We start from the raw sequence: 20,080 nt of genomic DNA on the forward strand, positions 1-20,080 counted from the left end.
CGCCCTTACTATAAAGGTTAACTCTTCACAAAGTAGCAAAGCAGGCAGTGCCTCCTTCGGTATGGTTGGCACGATTTATTGATAGAGTTCAATATTACCTATGATAATAATGAAACTAGGTTATTATGAGGGTGTGTTCTTCTGTGTCGGCGCCACTCTTCTAGAGGGTCCTGCCTACATTATTACCCTGGAGTTTCCAGGTACCCTTGTATAAGATGTTTAGGTCAAAAGGGACGTTGTGCAGTGTTGTGGGTGAAGTATCTTGTCACCGATGCAAACACCCCGCAGGAAATGCACCCTGGCTCGCATGTCCAGGGACATCTCAAACATATCAAACTCCTCTCAGAAATTTACGCCTCTTTCATCTTTCCCTTGGAAAAAACAAAACAAAGAAAAAAATATTCGTCCGCAATCTCCATGCCTTTGGAGACCCCCAGCAGAAATATTGATCACGAAGGTCGGTGGGCATCATGCATCGATTAGAGGCTCGGGGTGTGCGGAAGACCCCAGGACATGGGGGGGTGGGGGAGGGCGCTGAGGTGCGTGGATAAGATTGGGACCCTCGAGATACTTAAGAGGAGAAGATGATTTACAAGCTCTGTTTCTCTTGACCAGGTGGGGAGTCGTGTTTTTTTTTTTCCAATTTAGTTTAGTGTACTCCCTGACAGGAGATATTTGTATTATGCTTCGTGTGTGTATGTTGTATATTTGAACATTCAGGTTGAATGCAGAGCAATGAATGATATTGAAAGATATGAAAAGATATTGAAAAGAAAGTGTGTATAATGACAGTATAATCTTATGTGTGTGATATTGTGTTTCGATTCTCAATACGAACCAGGGGTTTAAAATATCTAAAACACGGGCTGCAAAATCATGAAGTTATTTGGGCCAGATGAGTTGAATTCAAGCCACACACTACCTCGTCACCGCAAACATTTACAGGTATAATACACTCATCACCAGCAGATGAAAGTGTTTAATTCATCATGACACAGAGCCGCAGCCGAGCCGATAGATCAGCGTGTGTTTCTGCTTTGCAGCCCTGTTGCATGGGGTGCATGGCGAACAGTTCAATGATCCCCAGCCCTACATTCACACGCTATTCAAGATAAATTAACTCTCACAGGACAATTACGACCACTCAATGTCATTACCATAATAGTGTACGAAAAACCTGCCGCTAGTGATGATAGAGTTAATCTCAAAGCTCTGCTCCGATGGACTAGCCTGCATGAATTCACACCAAGGTTGAGAAGGTCAATGACTGAGAGGTAAGGGGTGCTGAAACGGTCTTAATCAATGACTGACCGCATCGCCAAATCGGTCATCATCTCCTCTCAGAGACAATTACACCAGGGGGCAGGTAATAAGTTTGTGCAATCCTTTTCCCCTCCTATCATCAAATGCCACCCAAGCCCTCCCCCACCTTTCCCCAGCCTCCTTTTGTCAAGTATAATTTAAGACACGGGTATAAGCGAAGGGTTATCTTTGTCAAGAGTGAAAGTTTTGAGGCTTCGAAGCCCCCAATACGAGAAATCAGGGCACAGGATAAAAGTCCTAGAAATGGCCTGGCATGGTATCAATTACAGGGTATCTCCATGGGATTATACAAAGTTTTACTGAAGATGGTGGGTCTCAAAACTGTATACAAATTCCTGCAGAGACAAGTAATATGGATAAAGGAAAAATCGGCATTGTTTTACTGTATAGTATTGAAATAATAGTAGCTCATGCTTCGTATCCATGTAAACTAACAGCATGACGACTGGTGTGATTTACCTCGGTTACTAACTTTTTAGGTTGATTATGTTTTAGGTTTGCCTGTTTGTTTGTGTGTTTGTTATAAGTTTCGTTTGTTTGTTTGTTTGCTTGCTTTTTTTTGGTGGGGGGTAGCTAAACCTGTACACAGGGACTCTCGAAGAACAAAAGTGTTCTTCCCCTCAATGTTTCATGCGCTTCTAAGATTTACATAAAAAAGAAAGAGACTTTATGTATGTCTGGAATGAGAGTTTAACTGTACACGAATCAAGAGTGAAAAGTATAGTTGGTATCAAAGTGATATATAATTTTTTTTTTTTTTGGGGGGGGGGGGGGGGGTGGCGTCCATGCTTTTATCTCAGTTCTAACATTTTTGATAGGCACTATAACATAGGCTCACTACCGAGAAGAGGGGGGAGGTCGACCCTTACAAAACGCAAGCGTTCCATTGCTGCATTGTCCGTGTCATTCCAATTCTAAAAAAATGGTCAACTAAATTGAAGAGTGGGAGACTGATTATTAAGAGTCTGCTTTAACGACTTTCCTTTCTTCGTCTGTCGTTCCCCTTTTATTTCTATTCTTTTTTTCACTGTAATAAACGTTGAGTGCTGCTATTTCAGAGTTCATTTATTGATGACACTCAAAACATCAATTTGTCAAGCATCCAGTAAATGCTTTTAGCTGAGACATGCTTCACAATCACACATGTCGAAGGGAGGGCAGACACTATAGGTCTTTCTTATGTAGGTCGGAATCTTGCACAACTGCGATGAAAATCACGTGGCAGGTTCTCCGGGAGGGATGTTGGGGGAAGGGTTTGATAACTTCACTCGGGAGGACCGGATAGTTTTTATCAGTTCCACGTGACTGTCCAGTACGTGTCATCCTTTACGCAGTCCTATGTAAACTTATTTAGTTGATATTAAGGTGGAGTTGTGAAATGAATTCAGAATAATTACGAATGAATGAATTCAGAATATAGTAGTTTTCAAATTGTTGTGACTCCTTATTTTAGCACCCGATCAATAATTACGAAAGCGTGAGGTTTTTCTGTGTGTTTTTTTTTAGGGAAAAGACTTTAATCATTCATCGATAGTGGATTTGAATAGAAGATCGAACATGTATACATAAGCAACACTTCAAATATTCTACTCATCCCACAAAAGATATTTAATTGCCTGTAACACAGGTCCAATCATGAAGTGATACCTCCATCATGATTAAACAATGTGTAGCTTAAGATGAAAGTCTCCTGCATTTTTCGTTTGCCAATATCATTTAAATCCTTCTCCCACTTTCTAAAGATTATGACGTAGTACGTTTCACAAATGTTTTGATAATTATGCATTTGTAACGTGTACGACTTTACTTGGCATCATTCCTCTCTCATTTCACATCAGGGATGAAGTGTTGCAGTTTATCTCTTGAAAGATACAGAATTCAAATCTAGTCAAATCTTGTCAATATTTAAATCCTTCCCCCACTTTCTAAACATTATGACGTAGTACATTTCACAAATGTTTTGATAATTATGCAATTGTAACGTGTACGACTTTACTTGGCATCATTCCTCTCTCATTTCACATCAAGGATGAAGTGTTGCAAAGTTTATTCAAATCTAGTCAAATCAAATCAATCAATACAGTGATGCCAATGTGATTAATGAGCTATTAAGGGGTGAAGAAAGCAGCATGGTGATTGAGATGGAGGAATATAGAGAGAAAGAAAGAAAGGAAGAGGGATGGAGAGAGGGAGAGATAGAAAGAGAGAGAGAGAGAGAGATAGTGAAAGGGAGAGAGGGAGAGGGAGACATGGAGATGGAAATGATAGAGTAAGCAAAAACAAGCGCAACGTTCAAACCATGGGTAGCTCTGCCGTTACCACTGGCAACCGCTTTAGGTGGTGGAGTGTCAACTGCATTTTAAGGTTGCGAGCATGAGATGGTTTAAACGAACTTTTAAACGTTGAGTATGAAATTTGTGGAAACAGCTCCAGAAGACAGGAAAGAGTCGGTCCACAAAGGCGGAGAGATCTCCTCCAGGTCAGCTACACATCCAACGCATTTTAATAGTCTCATTACAAGTCGCATCACGACTTACACAAATATTTTCATAATGATTAATTCTCCTCCACTATACGCTCCTATACCTCTTGCGGCCCCTCTCTTGCTGATGTCGAAGGTTGACATCAGCAAGGTTGACATCAGCAAGGTTTGAAGATGTACGGGATGACATCATCAAATTCAAGGGCAAACAATGATATAGCGTTCTCCTTCCCGGCACTCCGTCTCGGTTCTCCTTCCTCCGAACCACCCCAGGGGCGGATCCAGGAAATCCTTCAAGGGGGGGGGGGGGGGGGGGGGGGGAGGCAAAAAAAAAGTGGTGCTACTTCCGGGTTTCATTTCATTTTTTAAAATATCTTTTGTTTTAACAAAAAAATAAAGTGCGCCCCCCCCCCCATCCGTCCTTCCTCAACACTTTTGTGAATGACACCTCTTTTGCATCTACTCTGCTTAACCCTGTCACACTCCACTGGCAGCCCGTCTATATGACATTAAATTTGCGGTATATCGGTGTTGTGAGGGTTAATCGGGATGCGTCACAAATCACTGTCATCTTCGTCCAATCTGTTGTGAGATAATGGGCGCGAAGTTTTGGTAAAGGATAAAAGTGCGTATATATGGAGGAAGAAGGGTAGTAGGATGAGACGGAAGGGATGAAGGAGAGTGGATTATGTTTGGACAAGGAGGAGGAGGAGGCGGGGGTGACGGTGACGGTGACCTTGATGATGGTGATGGTGATGGTGATGGTGATGGTGATGATGATGATGATGATGATGGTGGTGATGGTGATGGTGATGATGATGATGATGGTGATGGTGATGGTGATGGTGATGGTGATGGTGATGGTGATGGTGATGGTGATGATGACGATGATGATGATGATGATGGTTATGATGATGGTGATGAAGGTGATGGTGATGATGGTGATGAAAATGATGATGATTAGAGTGGCAGAAGTCGAGACAGTATAAAAACGATATCATCGGTGAAGGATTTTTTCAGGTCATGTAGGAACATACAAGGATTGAATAATGTGAACAATAGTGAATATGCATTCTTTAGGAAAGAGAGAAGCAGGATAGTGGAGAGGGGAAGAAGAGGAGAAGGAGAAGGAGAAGAAGAAGGACCGAGGAAGAAGGAGAGGAGGAGGCAGACGAGAAGGAAATGAAAAGGATCATGGGAAATTATGGCGAGAAGTTAACAAATTTCGGCAGACAACTTTGGCTCAGCATAAAGCAAGCTGTTTTTGATGTTCATGTGTAACGTAGATGTAGTGTCAGATGGACACTGGGCTATGCGTTGTCATCCGTCCTCAGAAACACTCGTAACGGATGAGCTATCATCACTGTTGCAAGTTACGACCTTGCCGCCTAAAGTGTGAATGCTGCAGAAACGTGACGTGCTTGAAATTTCTCGATTCCAAGCGACGGGGAAAGACGAAGATAGGTCTTCTCCTTTCATTAAAGCATGTGTTCGTACACCTTTAAATCCCTCTGCTAAGAGGAAAGTCGTCTAGTTAATATCCCTTTAACACTACAGAAGGTTACGTCCATCCAAAAAGCACGATCTTGTCATATAGTTATGCTCCAAATCACGACATTAGAATTACTGAGTCAAGAATGTGTCATAGTAGCCAACGCCTCCCTGATGGGCCAAAAATACGTGCACATTAGGTACACACATACACACACACGCACACACACACACACACACACATACACACACACATACACACACACGCACACACACACATACACACACACACACACACAAAGAGGCTCTACAATTTATGGCGGACAACATTACAGATCACGACTCGCGATATGATGTATCACTTCTGGGCTATCCTCTGGAGAATGTAAGGCAAAAAAAAAAAAAAACAGGTTAGGTCATTTTTATTTGGCATTTGACTGCTCATAAGATAAATAAGTGATTTATTGTATTTAAACTACATCTTTCAATTTTTTTAAATTATATTTTAAAGGTAAAGATATTGTATGGTAACAATCATAAATCATGTTGAATTGTTTGTTTCTTTCCAACATTTTCCAAGCAGTTTCTTAATCATGTTTGCAGTGTGTTTAGCACCGTTCACTGTAACAAGCGATGAGATGATTTAATCTTCGTAGAGAGTTAATGTACAATCGAGTCGTCCATGCCGGTACCGAATACTACCTGGATTTTATGAGAGCGTTATCTCATTATTATGATCATATACACAATAATGCGCAAACAGGCTGTAATAAACTCATTAGTCTAAGCTATGATGGCAAAGTGACAACGTAATCACCGGGCATAAACAGGCATTAGGGGGCGTAACCTGATTATTCTTTGTCTTTTTCGTTATCGAGGACATACACAAACACACACAAATAAATGCACACACATACACACACACACACACACACACACACACACACACACACACGTAACAAAAAGTCCTGTCTTTTGTGTGTGTTACTCAGCTTAACGTATCAACTAGATCAATGTGCGTGCGTGTGTGTGGGTATTTTTCATTTCTTGAACCCCTCGTTTATTCATTTGCATGTATAGGCCTACCTGGTATTCATACTTTGCTATTCGGGCTATAATGTAGGAGGCGTACAGGTTAATGCGTTAGGGATTTTACAATCAAGCATGATCAATCATAGTGAACAATGGGTATAGAGAAAAGTAAAAAAATAGTGCGAAACGTGTGTTTTGTTTGTTTCGTTTTGTTTGGGGTTTCTTTTTGCTGGCGTAACAAACACTTCTATTTTCACAAAGGTTCACTTCACACTGGCAAGTGCTCGATTATCTTCAGAACATATTCCATCAAACGAAATATATAACAAGTTTATAACAGGGCGGTCTTCTTTTAACCACTTCAATTTCGCAAAATCTTATCCCAAATTTGCCAATTAGTATACAGCCCTCTGGTTGATCAATCAAACAAAATTAAGATAACTTTTACATCTATTATGATAGAGTAGGAACAACGCCTAAAATCCGAATTTGTATTTACACTGTGTCACTTTTTATTCTTAAATTACAATATTGATCACTAAAACGTCTGAGTACATCTATTTATGGGCGACAACCAATCATTTTTCGTTTCTTCGAAATAACATTTGTGTGAGTAGAAAAAGGTTAAAGAATTCAGCTGAAATTCCCACGTAAATGCCATGATCATTCAAGCTTACCAGAATTGACTATAGCAATGAAGTCTGCAATATCAAAAAAAAAAAAAAAAAATATATATATATATATACATCGCCTTGTATATGAACCTTGAGAGGACAGTATACAAAGCACTGTTATGTATTGACTATTTTAGATAGTGCAGGCATAGTAATCATATAGATACGTTGACAGCTGTAGCTCAACTTTCACAAATTAATTGATATTAGGTAGACGAGTAATTAACAAAATAAAAAATGGAAATAAAAAATACTTGGAGTCAATGTACTGATGAAGAAAATTACAAAATTGTTGCCAATCCAGTCAGGCATGTGGGTCGGTGGAGGGCATAGAATGCGCTGCATGGTTATCGTGCGATTGGAATTAGATCATACAGAAATAGATATCATTTTAATTAGAGGAAATGGTGGATTACCAGTCTCTAACAACGCTACCTTGTCACATCGCTGCGTTAATGTGATGATAAACTGCGCGATGAAGGTCAAGCTGTCTAACAGGTAGAGAGAGAAGCGAAGCCAAGTCATCACTTAATAGTATAATAGCACAGTAATGGAGGACAAAGGAACTCGAAAGCTGTGCTGAGCTAGGACCACTGCCGTGGCCGAAAAGTTACACTTTGCACCTTTTTTTTTATGATAACAGCTGGTATTTCGGTTATATTCATGATATTCTACTGGAACATGTTTGTTCTCATCAAATTATAAAGCAGGAAAAGAATGGTTTAATCATAAAAATGAAATTTCACAGCTACAAAAAAAAAGCTAGAAAAAAAAACATCAAATGGGACTACACGGGACATTGCAGTCATGCTTCACAATTATGCAAATATCTTAGCAATGAAAAGGGATGAACATCGAGAAATGTCTTTATTGGTTTGCTCAGATACTAGTTTCTAAAATTAGGTGGAACATTTGGAAAACCTAACAATGACGTTTGAAAAAAAAATATTCATAAGATATTTCATATTTCTTTAGAAAATTATGATATTTTTCATTATGAAATTTAGATTTGGCGTAAGATATATAAATATTGTAATGACATTTGAAAGTTAACATAACAAAATTTCATCAGTGAAAAATTGAACTTTATCCTCTTCAAAATGACGTATTTAAAATGACAGAGCACTAATGACAATACAATATTTTTTGATAATTTCCAAACATTTCAATGGCCCGAAAGACTAGAAACGCGTAGAATATACCCTCAGCAATTGAGGGGTTTTATCAAACAGATCGAGAGCTGATGGGAACAAACTGAGCAAAATCAAATCGAAACAAAGCAGTGGTAATTTCATAGAAATCGAACCCTAAAAATTAGAGTGTCATGATTTCTTTTTGTCTAGTTTCACATGTTTTCACGAATCAGTAATTTCGGCTACAATAACATTTTGCAAGATATATAGTGAACATGATGATGTAATTATCTCACAAGTTATCGTCCATTGGTTGACACACGCATTATTTTTTGTGTTTATCACATCTTATGGCGTCATAAAGGGAACAATACCAATTAGTCCGTGTAAACCAGCTGGGAGGGTTGTGTGTTGATGATTAACGTCTTTACATTATTCAATTGCATAATTTGTGGAATGAAAACATGTTAAACTCTGAAATTCCATACCTTGTTGCTTGTTTTCTGCTCGTTAGCATTTGTCTCTTTGTCTATATTTAGCTTGAACAGGGAATCAAGTTCCACTTTGACGAGCGGTTGCTCTCACGACCCATGCTATATAGGATGAATCGGAGCCTATGACAACTGAAACTAATCCGATTTAAAAGCAAAACTGGAGGAGAAAAGGAAACATCAAGAGAGATAAACAGAAGTATACTGTAAACGTGAAAATTTCCGCAGTACATTAATTTTCGCATATTTCGCGCTACTTTAGGCTAGCACGAATTCTAAAACCCGCGCGAAAATATCTTCACACAGTTGTTGTTTTTTTTTAGTTGAAAGTTAAACGGGTTGACAAGTGCGCAGCGCCAATTGAAGAACCTGCAAATATGTTTTTGAAATTGGGGGAAAGATAAAAAAGAGAGAAGGGGGAGGTAGGGAAGAGGGGTGGAGGGAAAAAAGAGAAAGAATAGGAGAGCGCGGGGGGGGGGAGGAGGAGGAGGAGGAGCTGGGGGAGGGGAGGGACAACGGAGGAGTAGTGCAAAGGGAGAGAGGAAAGGGAGGAAGCTTGTTACAAGTCACTCGCCTTTGTTTTCTGATTATGTATCTAAGGACACCTTCGATCACTGCCAACTTCGTATAGATAGTGCCCATTCAGTTTAGTCCTCTTCACCATGAGCTTATTTCATTTCCAGTAAAGCGAGGAGTTGATCAAACCAGCTGTAACAACCCTGCGAGGAAATGCCTACTTATGTTAATAATTCATTTTTTTCTGGCGAGTCAGCGATGTCACTAATTTCTCGTGCTTTAATTTCTCAATTCTGAGCACCAAAAATAAACATATGCATAATTGCTCCAAATTCAAATGATTCGGATGTTTTAGAGTCGTGTAATTTTCGTAACAGGGACTTGCCTATTCAGTCATGTTCATCAGAAAAGACGAGAGGATAGACAAAAGTTTGTATATTTTTCTCCCTCTCTATTCGATGCATTATTTTGACATCATGGTCTTTCAGTCTTTCTTTTTGTGAGCTGAGATCACCGGCCTACTTGAAAGATTTCTGCGTCAACGTCTCAAAATTCCAACCATCGTTCAGCCCATGTTAATTTTGCGCGCTCGCTATGAATCACTCTGGTCAACCATTCTATACAACATTCTATACACTTGGGACATACGTACTAATAGTGTGCCGCAAGTATAGCGCTCTAAGCCAACTCGTGCCTCCAATTATTACTTTGTTGAACAAGCCAGGAATTGGTCGGGTGATTATGAACAGTTGCATTTTCTCGGAAATCATGCAATGGTGACATATTTATTTATCTTTATCACATAGGGCTTACTCTGTAAATATTTCTGAATATTTGCTCATTGAATACCACAAAACAAAACAGAACGAAAACAGAACTTGTTAAAGACTAAAAACGTGTAAGCACACTGTGGCTGGAACAGCATAACAATTATTGACAACAGTAGCAATAACAAAAATCTGAGTAAAGAAGAGACAATTATTATAACGCATCATCCATTCCAAACGGAGAGTAAGTGTCTTTAATTATTATGCAAATAATATGTTCGATAATTTACAACGTTTTTCCTCCATCTGTAGATACATTCTAACACGATTTATGAAAGCAGCCAGCCGTGTTTACGTGAACCGAAGAGAATGCGGAACACAATTTCACTTCACTGACTGCTGATGCATAGCGAACATCAATTAGATTTTGTTTTGTTTGTTATTTTATGTTTTTGTTTGTGTGTGTATAGAGGTGACCCGTTCATCAGTCAGAGTCTTTTCGCCTCTGCTTTTCCAAAAACATGTTTACATCGTTGTGTAAATACAAATACACAGCAATTGCAACGGATGGACAAATTGCCCTTCATCGACGTAAATTGATATTAATAAATGCACAGGAATAACGTAATTCCGCTGCAGCGCATGTGGACGAAACACACAGAGACGACAGAAATTCCTCCCTAAAGAGATGAAATCAGTCTTGAAAAAAAAAAAAACGTGTGAAAAGGAAAGCGAGATCACTGCGCAAGGTGCCCAATGTGAAATATTATATCTAAATGCATATCGCAATTACAGAGGAGATTTTCGCCGAATCATATTGAAATCACCTGCTTTGTCATGACCTCCATCTACTGACATCATCAACGATTCTCAAGCAATGGAAAAAAAAAGAAACAAAATAGACAAAATAAAAACAAAACAAAGCGAGAATAGTCCAAGACCATGGATGGCAGGGCATGGGCGTAATCACGTCATTAGCGGTGTAAAATATCTTTAATATTTTCGCCAACAGGTCACTCCTGTTTTTTAGTTTGCACGGCCGCTGCAAGGACAGTCAGCCGTTTCCAGTCGAGCACAATTATCTTTGCCTCAGAATCGTTGATTGTGACACTGAATGCAAGGGTCAAATTACAAGGCAGGTGATTTTTCAGTGTGATTCGGCGAATCTCTCTTCTCCTATCATGGCAAGAAGATATCAATAACTTAAACTACTTGAATGATGAATCAAAGATACGGTGAATCAGTCCTGTTGCGCATGCGCGAGGTGGCGATAACGCCACTGACAAACGATAGTGCGTGCACGGTCGCGTGGTGACTGTAATGGTCAAGGTAATTTTTGATTACATCAGATATTTCAACAAGGCGTGGCACATCGCCAGCTCATATTGTAACATGATGATATATATATATATATATATACTGATATATACTGATATATATATCCTCTCTTTCTCTCTCTCTCTCTCTCTCTCTCTATATATATATATATATATATATATATATATATATATATATCAGATTTATTTTGTGTGTGGGTGGGTGTCTGTGTGAGTGCGAGCGCGCTTGTCTGAATCTATATTTACAATGACTTGAGTTTCATCAAGACTGACTAGAATTAACATGATTGAGTGGACAGTAACCGATCATGACTGGACATTCTTTGTATCCCCATCCCCCCCCCCCCAAAAAAAAAAAACAACAACAACAACCCCCACACACAAAACAAAACAAAACAAAAAACAAAACAAAAAACGGCACGCCTTTTTCGAGATGTTGAGAACTGAATAAGGTGACCAGGGATGTTCAAGGTTTAAGTAGGGAGGTACAGGGTGAGAAACAAACACCTGTTCACAAGGTGCGAAGACTCCGAGTAGCTTCTGTCGTCGTGAGGCGAGCGGATGCGATGGATGTCATCACTGTCATTCGACGTCATCTTCATTCACGATGAGTGACACTATTAACAAGATTCTTCTTTCCCACTTCTTCCGCTCTCTCACGGACACCGACTATCATCTACGAATATACTGAGACACGCAGATGTCAATTATACACATTATAGATATGGATATCGATGCACGTATGCGAACATAGAAAAACAGACAGGCAGATGGATTGATATGTGTGTACTACGTATCTATTGCATTTCAGCTATTTGTCTCTATCTATCTATCTACCTATCTATCTATCTATCTATCTATCTATCTATCTATCTGTCTGTCTGTCTATCTATCTATCTATCTATCTATCGATCAATCTTTCTTTCTTTCTTTCAGATCATCTACTGCGCACATTTCTTACTTGTAATATCATTCTATCTAGCTATATATCCCAAATATCCATCTTTCTGTGAGTACATAGATCTATTCATATTTCTTCCCATCTATACATCTATTCAAACATCTCTCTACAGATCTACCTCGCTTTCTCAGACGTGTCTCTTTTGAGGCTTAAATCCATATTGGTATGGTGGCTTTATCTAGTTCGAAGTGTACGTAAAATATCAAACGAGGATCTCTGACGGATATCTGCGTGGAACCAAAAAGTGCAAGCTGATTTTCGACACAACCTGACGAATAGTTCAGACAAAATGGAATTTCTTATGATGTGCAGACGTTCTCTCCACAAAGGAGGTACTACGTCAGCATCCACTCACTGCAGGACACGGTTAAAAGCATTGAGCAGAACTCACATTTTGAGCATATAAAGCAACAAAACTTTTCTATGACGTATATCAATCCTTTATAACACTGGGTGGCTCGGATACTGAGGATTTAAATCGTACGTATCCCAATTTTCCATGACCTAAACTTCTCAAAGTGAAAATTGTACTTGATGAACTGTTTATCTTGTCCACTATTCAGCCGCCATATCACAGTTTTTATTCATCCATTTATTCATTTATTTCATTCGTTCATTCATTTATTTATTCATCTATCTATCTATCTATCTATCTATCTTTCTATTTATTAATCTATTATTTTGGGGGTGTGTGCATGTGTGTATGTGTACTTCATGTGTGGGGTAGGCCCACTGCTTGCGAGTGGGAGGGAGTCGGAAATGGAGGAGTTCGAGAAGGGTATCATGTCCGTGCCCATAGTTGAACGCTTTGGTCACACATCTGTAAATGACATCCTGTGTAGAGAGGCGTGCTATTATAGAATTGAAAGGGGGAAAAACTCAAAGAATTCTGAAAGATACATAAAAGTCTCCACAATGTGTTTCGAGTTTGGTGTCCAGGCACATCAATATAAAGCTATTCTTGTTCAATTCTGAACCTTTCATAAGAGGATGGGGTGATGTTCAAACTCAGGTCTGAGGTCCCTTTAAAAGGGAGGCGAAGGCACCGCCTAACATGCCTAAAAGGCTTAATGGTATATTTTTGTGAAACATATCAGTCCCTCTTGAACAATAAATAAAAGCATGTAGAGCCTCAAGAGAGACAAGCAGTTTTAGCTCCATCAATCACAGCTGACTAGTTCTATAGTTCTGACATTCCCCATCTTCTTTGAATCTCCCTCCGATAATCTGAATATTTTGATGTAAATATATGGTCTTAATCATCCAGGGCAGCCTCTTCAGTATCATTACTGTTCTTCCAATATACTTGACAAAGTGTTAGAGGACCCACGGTAGTCTATTTTAATGGCAGGTGTGCTAATGTACAGTTATTGTCAGACTCGCCATTTACCAGAAGAATTATTGTCCATGAAGCAATCCGTAGCATGATGGCAAGTGGCATAGATGATTTAAAGAGGAAATCTCCCCCCAAAATAAATTAATTTCAAAAGAAAGAGAACAATTTCCCTACAGAACTATACAAAAAATGACAAAAATCGCATAAGAAATAAGAGATATACGACATTTTGAAAAATTTTTTGGAAAACATTTCTTAACCAGTATTTAGAATATTCAAATCAGAAAGTTGACGATGTCATGCTCTCCCACAGGTTCTTGTTCATTTCGTATACAGAAATGACAAAAATCATATATTTTCTAGTTGTATAAATACAAAACTTGCTTAAAACCACCCAAAATAAAAGAACAAATGTTAACTCTGATATGTCTTGGTATGGGAACATGCCTTCGCTTGTGTTAGCTAAAAGTAACAATTTTTCCTAATTTCATGTATAACATACATGAAAAATTGTGAGGGTATGACATCATCAACTGGCTCATTTGAATAAAGGCTGGTCAAGAAATGTTTTCAAAAAAATTTGAAATTTCAAAATGTCATATCTTTCTTATTTCTTATTCTATTTTTATCATTTTTGTATCGTTCAGTAGGGAATAATTTTCTCTTTCTTCTGAAGGTTATTCCTTTTGAGGATGGATTTTCTCTTTAAGCACTTGCTCATACGTTTAACCGTAAAAACGTGGTTTGATGATGCGTTCCCGTCATGTGATTAGTCTGCAAACCCCAGCCACCTCAAGGCTATTTACGGTGGGTCTGGATTGCCGTCATTCAGGGAAGAACATCTATTCTTCGCTTTGAGATTTGGCTACGAGTGACAGACACGAGTTACTCATCGATGACAGCTATGATGATAACAATACTGACGGTTTCTTGAAGCGCGTACATGAAATATCAAACAAAATTTAATTAGCTTGTATAAATTTGGATCATATCTGTAACTAAATCGCAGGTCGTAAACTTTCTTCACCTTGCCATCTTAGAAGACAGGTAACACAGTTGGACCATGGGACTACATTAGCTCCATGGTTGGACTAAAATTTGGCATAATTTTGTGTTTTATGTTGCCAATTCGTGTCACATATAAACATGAAAATACAGTTGGATACATTGTTCCATGCATATTTATTTGGGCCTATACAATCATGTGAGTTTTATTTAGAAGAAACAGGTGCAATATTCTATGTCGTGGATGTATTTTTTTTTAATCATTATCGAGTGTAAAGAGTTATGTGTTATTTACATAATAGATTATTCAAATGTGTGTTTTTTTTATTATCCTTTGTGTTTAATTTTGAAATGTGCATGCTGTATGTATGTGTATTACCATGCCACTTGATTCATGAAGAGTTTCCATTTTACGGACAATAAATAAATGAAATGAAAATGAAATGAAATGAAATTAAATGAAAGAATAGGAGAACGACTCGATCTTCACGTTAGACGCAACCATGATACGCCTCAGGAAATCTACCTTTAAGACGAAAATTTATCCCAGTAGATCCACAGAGTAAATTTGGTATTAAAAATATGGTCTCTTGTAATAGGACTGTATCTTTCCAAAGACACTTGAGTGCTCACGAGTTTTGACCTATGTCCTTTTGTTTTATAAATTGTTTCGATCGTCCTGTCGATAATGTTGTTGTTGTTTGTTTGGTTTTTTTTTTTAGGGGGGGAAGGGGGCTTGCATATAGAGACATTGCATGTTCACGAATGCGCAAAAGGTAACCCTGATAATGATTTAAACATAATATGTTAAGTGTTTTAAACAAATTAAGTTAAGTCATGTTTTTTTTCTACATTTCAGGCTACCGTCTAATCAATGTAGTTCGTCTAAAAAAAAAAAGAATCATCCGCGGTATCACAATAGCCAACATAATGCGTGATATCACTGAATCATTATGATGTTCTATCCACGACAATGTGGTACCCCACAACAAGCTCCCAATTTTAGTCAAGCATAATACACGTAATATGATTCTACGTGTGTGTGTGTGTGTGTGTGTGTGTGTGTGTGCCTGCGTTTCTTCCTTTGTCTGCTAGAGGTTTCATGAAGTCTGCACTTGGCCAATGAAATCGTCTTTATTGGCGTTGGATCGATTACTTAACGTTCCCCGTGAACTTTTCGTCATCAGAAATAGACTGAAGGAATAAAATGGTATAAAAAAAGGGTTAAGATAACTGAATGGAGCTAGAAACCTTGGTTCGACAGGTGGAATGGCAAGGGCGCGGCATATTATGTAGGCCTATAAATATCGGCAGAGAGAATTGCCAACTTGCGTAAGGCTTATAGAATCAGGTCAAGTTTCAAGTTCAAGTTTATGTTTTTTTCTCCATCTCCTACATAATCAACAGCATATATTATGGGAACAATGTAAATAAAATGAAAGAGATGTCAACGTACATGGCATAAGTGATCAAAATTGAGGGATTAAAAAAGGAGGTAACAAAGGAGGGAAGTTTTGATGGGAATTAAAGAAGAGAAACATTTGAGTGATGAATAATTTGGGGTGGAGATTAGGGGGACCCACTGAAAAGCGAAGGCGTTTGTAGATTGTAGGGACACCAGAATGCTAAAATATTCATTATTAAACTTGATGTTGGAATGATTGGGACAATATTGTTAATAGTAATCACACTGTTGTTAACAATAATAACAACAAGAATGTTATTAACAATTATCATTATGGCAGCAATGATAACGAAAATAATAGCAATCGAACTCATCTGAAGCAGCAGTGGCTGCGTCGTTGTCGTTATCATTTATATAGCGAGGTTCAAATCTGCGACGCGAACGTTAGGACGACGCCTCCTCCCGGAATGGACCATGTAAACAGCAGTCTCGCGCATGTGAAGAACACCATTTTTTGCCTAATAGCGTCTTCTTTAGAGTTCTCGTCGCAGATCTAGATTTCGCTATCATCACCATCACCATCACAACCTATTTAACTCAATTTTCACTCCCTGACAAACGCAAAGTGACTTGTAGAAACTAGCCAAGTATACAGAAAACAGCTGCCGGAACTCGTTGAAACACGCGCCTTAACATAAACTCAAAGAAAAAGCAAAAAAACAGACACACACATGCCCGTTCCTCTTTCTCACGCACTCCTTCCACGCACATTGCCTGTCACGACATGGCCAACTGATGGCGTGTCAGTAGATAAGGATCAAATCTAATTTGTTGATTGGATCTGTAATGTTCCGTTGACAATTTAATCTAATCTTTACCCCAGCAAAAAAAAAAAAAAAAAGAAAAAGAAAAAGAAAAAATATGACGGGTCTATAAAAAGGATGGAAGAGGGACGCTTCAACGGATAGTGATGTTAAAGATTCCTTCGAGAACGTCTAGCTTTATTTTCAGCACAGGAAGGGGGTTAACTTCTCGGCCAAGCGAGGATTTATTAAACGGGGGTGGGGAACGTCGGAACTTTTTCACTTAACACCTTCAGGTGTGACATATCCCCGAAGATATCACACTAAAGAGCACATGAGTGAGGCTACAAGACACCACAGAGGTATTTGCGGGTACCGTCTTGTGATTTATCAGCAACGGAATATTCTGACTGAAAGGTAGCTAATCCTGAATTAAGTCATCACGAATCAGGTATGCACCTCCGATTCTGAGAAGGCCTACAACGTTTTGATTATGAGAACCCTTTCTTGAGAAGAAGCAAATAATCAGTATATATAGCTCTTTACGTGGGAACCTTTGACATCTCCGTCTAAAATGAGACGTGTTTTTTCCTTCCTTGTAAGGCATCGATCAATATGATTTCCAACTCAACCTATCATATGCACGTGAGAATCATTCTCCTTTTAACATCAATTCGGCGCAAGACGCGAATTAGGCGCGTAGCGGAGGATTTCGTGGCTCCCTAACGTATAGTGGTTCTAACTTGGCAAACTTAGCCGACTCTCCTGACATAATATGAGAATCTGGGTTCAATGAAAGCAAAAAAAAATCAGGTTTTGATTTTGTTTGATTTAGTCGTGAGTTGGGACTTATGAATAATTTTCATTCCTCATTTCAGTTGTCCTTCAAGGCAGCCTACATTTTTTTTAAACATGAAATTGCGTGTGTGCGCTGCGACCTGCGCTTAGTTTGCCCTGTCTTTCAGAACGGGGGTTTGGGGATTTCACAAAGGATTCCACTTTAATCTATCACTGACAAATATTTTTCTTTGAAATTGGCATAAATGCATTTTTGTAATGCTAGCCGTTGTCTTAGCGGGGCAAAGTAAATAAACTGAAATAATGATACATTGAAATAGCTGCGGGCCATTGTATGATTAGGGGTGAGATAATTTCAGCAGCATACAAGTCAAAGAAACAGGTTGACCTTCCACGTCTTGGCGGCTACCCTCATCTAAGGAGTGGTTCCAAGTGACTTATAGGACATTGTCCTTGTTCAAAATAGATACCAGTTGATAGTTTATCTAGCTCAAATTTCAACTTGACCGCTATGTTCTTCTTAGTGCGCTTAGAAACGTCAGTATGAAGCGCCATATAAATGCAATTATTATCATTATTATTATAATGTTTCATTGTACATCCAAGCTGGATGTCATGTATAACCACTATCATTTCATTTTATTAAATGTAATGCATTTTCATTGAGAAATATGAAAAAAATTGAAATTGAAATTGAAATTGAAAGCGGAACTGTGATAGTGGTCAGATTAAGATTGGACGTAAAGCAAGAAAGTATATATAGGATACATAACACTGGGCTCGACACGAACTTTTTTCTCTGATAGTGGCCGGTTGATCGGGCCACTAAAATCTTTGAAAATCTGATTTTTTTTTTTTTTGGTGGCCCGAAATTAAAAGAAACATTACAATCCCTTTGGATTTTAGTTGCCCAATCGGGCAATCGACAAGATAGGCTTTTTGGAAATTTGGTGGCCCGACATCAATATTTAGTGGCTCCAAGCCACCGGTATAAATGTCGAGTCCTACATAACATGTGATCACGAAACATCAATATTGGTGGTAACCAGTTATGCAAATTAGCTGAAGTAATTATGTTATCGCTTGGCAATGTCATCACCCCATAATTATCATTTGCTCGTAACCGCCATTTTAATGTTGCGTAAAAACGTTGGAAACTCTACAATGTACAGTTCCAGAGCTGTCTTCTTCTAAGTCAGATAGTGAGTTTTAAAAAAAATCCCGTTTTCTTTGTTTGATCAAACTCAATTGATGAATTTCAACTTGAACACACTGTGCATAAAATCCATCTTTAAAACATCCATATAGCACCCAATCAAGGATTGCAATTATAGACTATTATCTCCGCCCAGTGCTGCTAAGAAGTTGCTATACTTGACGGGGAAAAAACGCCACCACTTATGTTGGGCAAAATGCCATAAACAGAGACAAATGTAAAAGCTATTGGGATTTTCATTATGGGTCTAACACATTTGCCTAAAGCGACCCCCCCCCCCCCCCTCCTTATCTTTACGTTCAAACAGAAATTAGCTATCACCAGCAATTATGATACTTTAGACTTCTTCCGGACGCAGGCAATGCGAACCATATATATAGGCCCTTGGAAATTAAGTCCAAATTTACGCGGTCAGTTTCAGCTTTTTGTTTGTTATAAAAGAAAAGAAAAGACAGACCGCCAGAAAAGAAAGGCAAATGTGGAAATCATATACTTGGCAAATTAGTGTCAATCACGAAGCAATATATAGCTCGGTAATGTCAACTGAAGAGAAAACCGCAGCTCCCATCTTAACTGATTTCTCATAGAGAGGAAGTGAGCGTTTTGGGGTGACCTCTCGAAGCACTTTTAGCTCCGAACTTCTCCGTGTTGGTTAAGGGTGCAGTGGATGAAGGGGTGGAGGAGGGGGATAAAGGGGATGGTGGAGGGGTGGGGGAGGGGCAAGGAGGGGTAAACATAGTATGCCTCCTATGTAGGCGGCACAGTTTGGTGTGACAATGCGGTTTACCTTGTCAAAACATCACGGGGGGGGGGGGGGGAACATAATGAATTAGCGGGCTTTCATCATGCTAGCTTTATATTATCACAATGACGTTATGATGTGCCCGTCAATACACGAGAGATATTTCGGGTTAATTTTCGCAAAAAGGAGGATATTAACTGATCTCGGCAACCTTGAAAGGAACTACGAGTGTCTTTCACTTTGACATGAGGTATAGTCTGTACTGTGAATCGGGGGATAATGCACTCCGTCATAGTCCTTTGTCATTACACCCGTCAATGTTAATGGATAATCTCCATGACAACTTGACAGCAAGACCGAATTGACTGGTGCACCCACCCATCCAAAACATACACACAGACATACGCACGCACAGGGAGAGAGATCAAGAGAGGGGGAAAAAAAGGCTACACGATGTCAAAAAAGAAAGAAAGAAAGAAAGTTCATATTTAGAGTCAACGAGTTGAATATTCTCGCAGTTTTATGATCATTTCAGGCTTCACTGCGTGAATTTACTTATCGTTGAATC

The 20,080-nt window shown here is 38.9% G+C and overlaps 1 protein-coding gene across 1 annotated transcript in view; it reads right to left on the minus strand.

Annotated features, from left to right (window-relative positions):
- LOC139736483 (uncharacterized) overlaps nt 1-20,080 on the minus strand; it is a 71,853-nt gene that overhangs the window by 40,040 nt on the left and 11,733 nt on the right. The gene's annotated exons all lie outside the window — the stretch shown is intronic.

The sequence above is a fragment of the Diadema antillarum genome, unplaced genomic scaffold, assembly GCF_040938485.1.
Source record: "Diadema antillarum isolate AM-2024a unplaced genomic scaffold, OU_Dant_1.0 seq00000649_RagTag, whole genome shotgun sequence".
NCBI lineage: Eukaryota > Metazoa > Echinodermata > Echinoidea > Diadematoida > Diadematidae > Diadema > Diadema antillarum.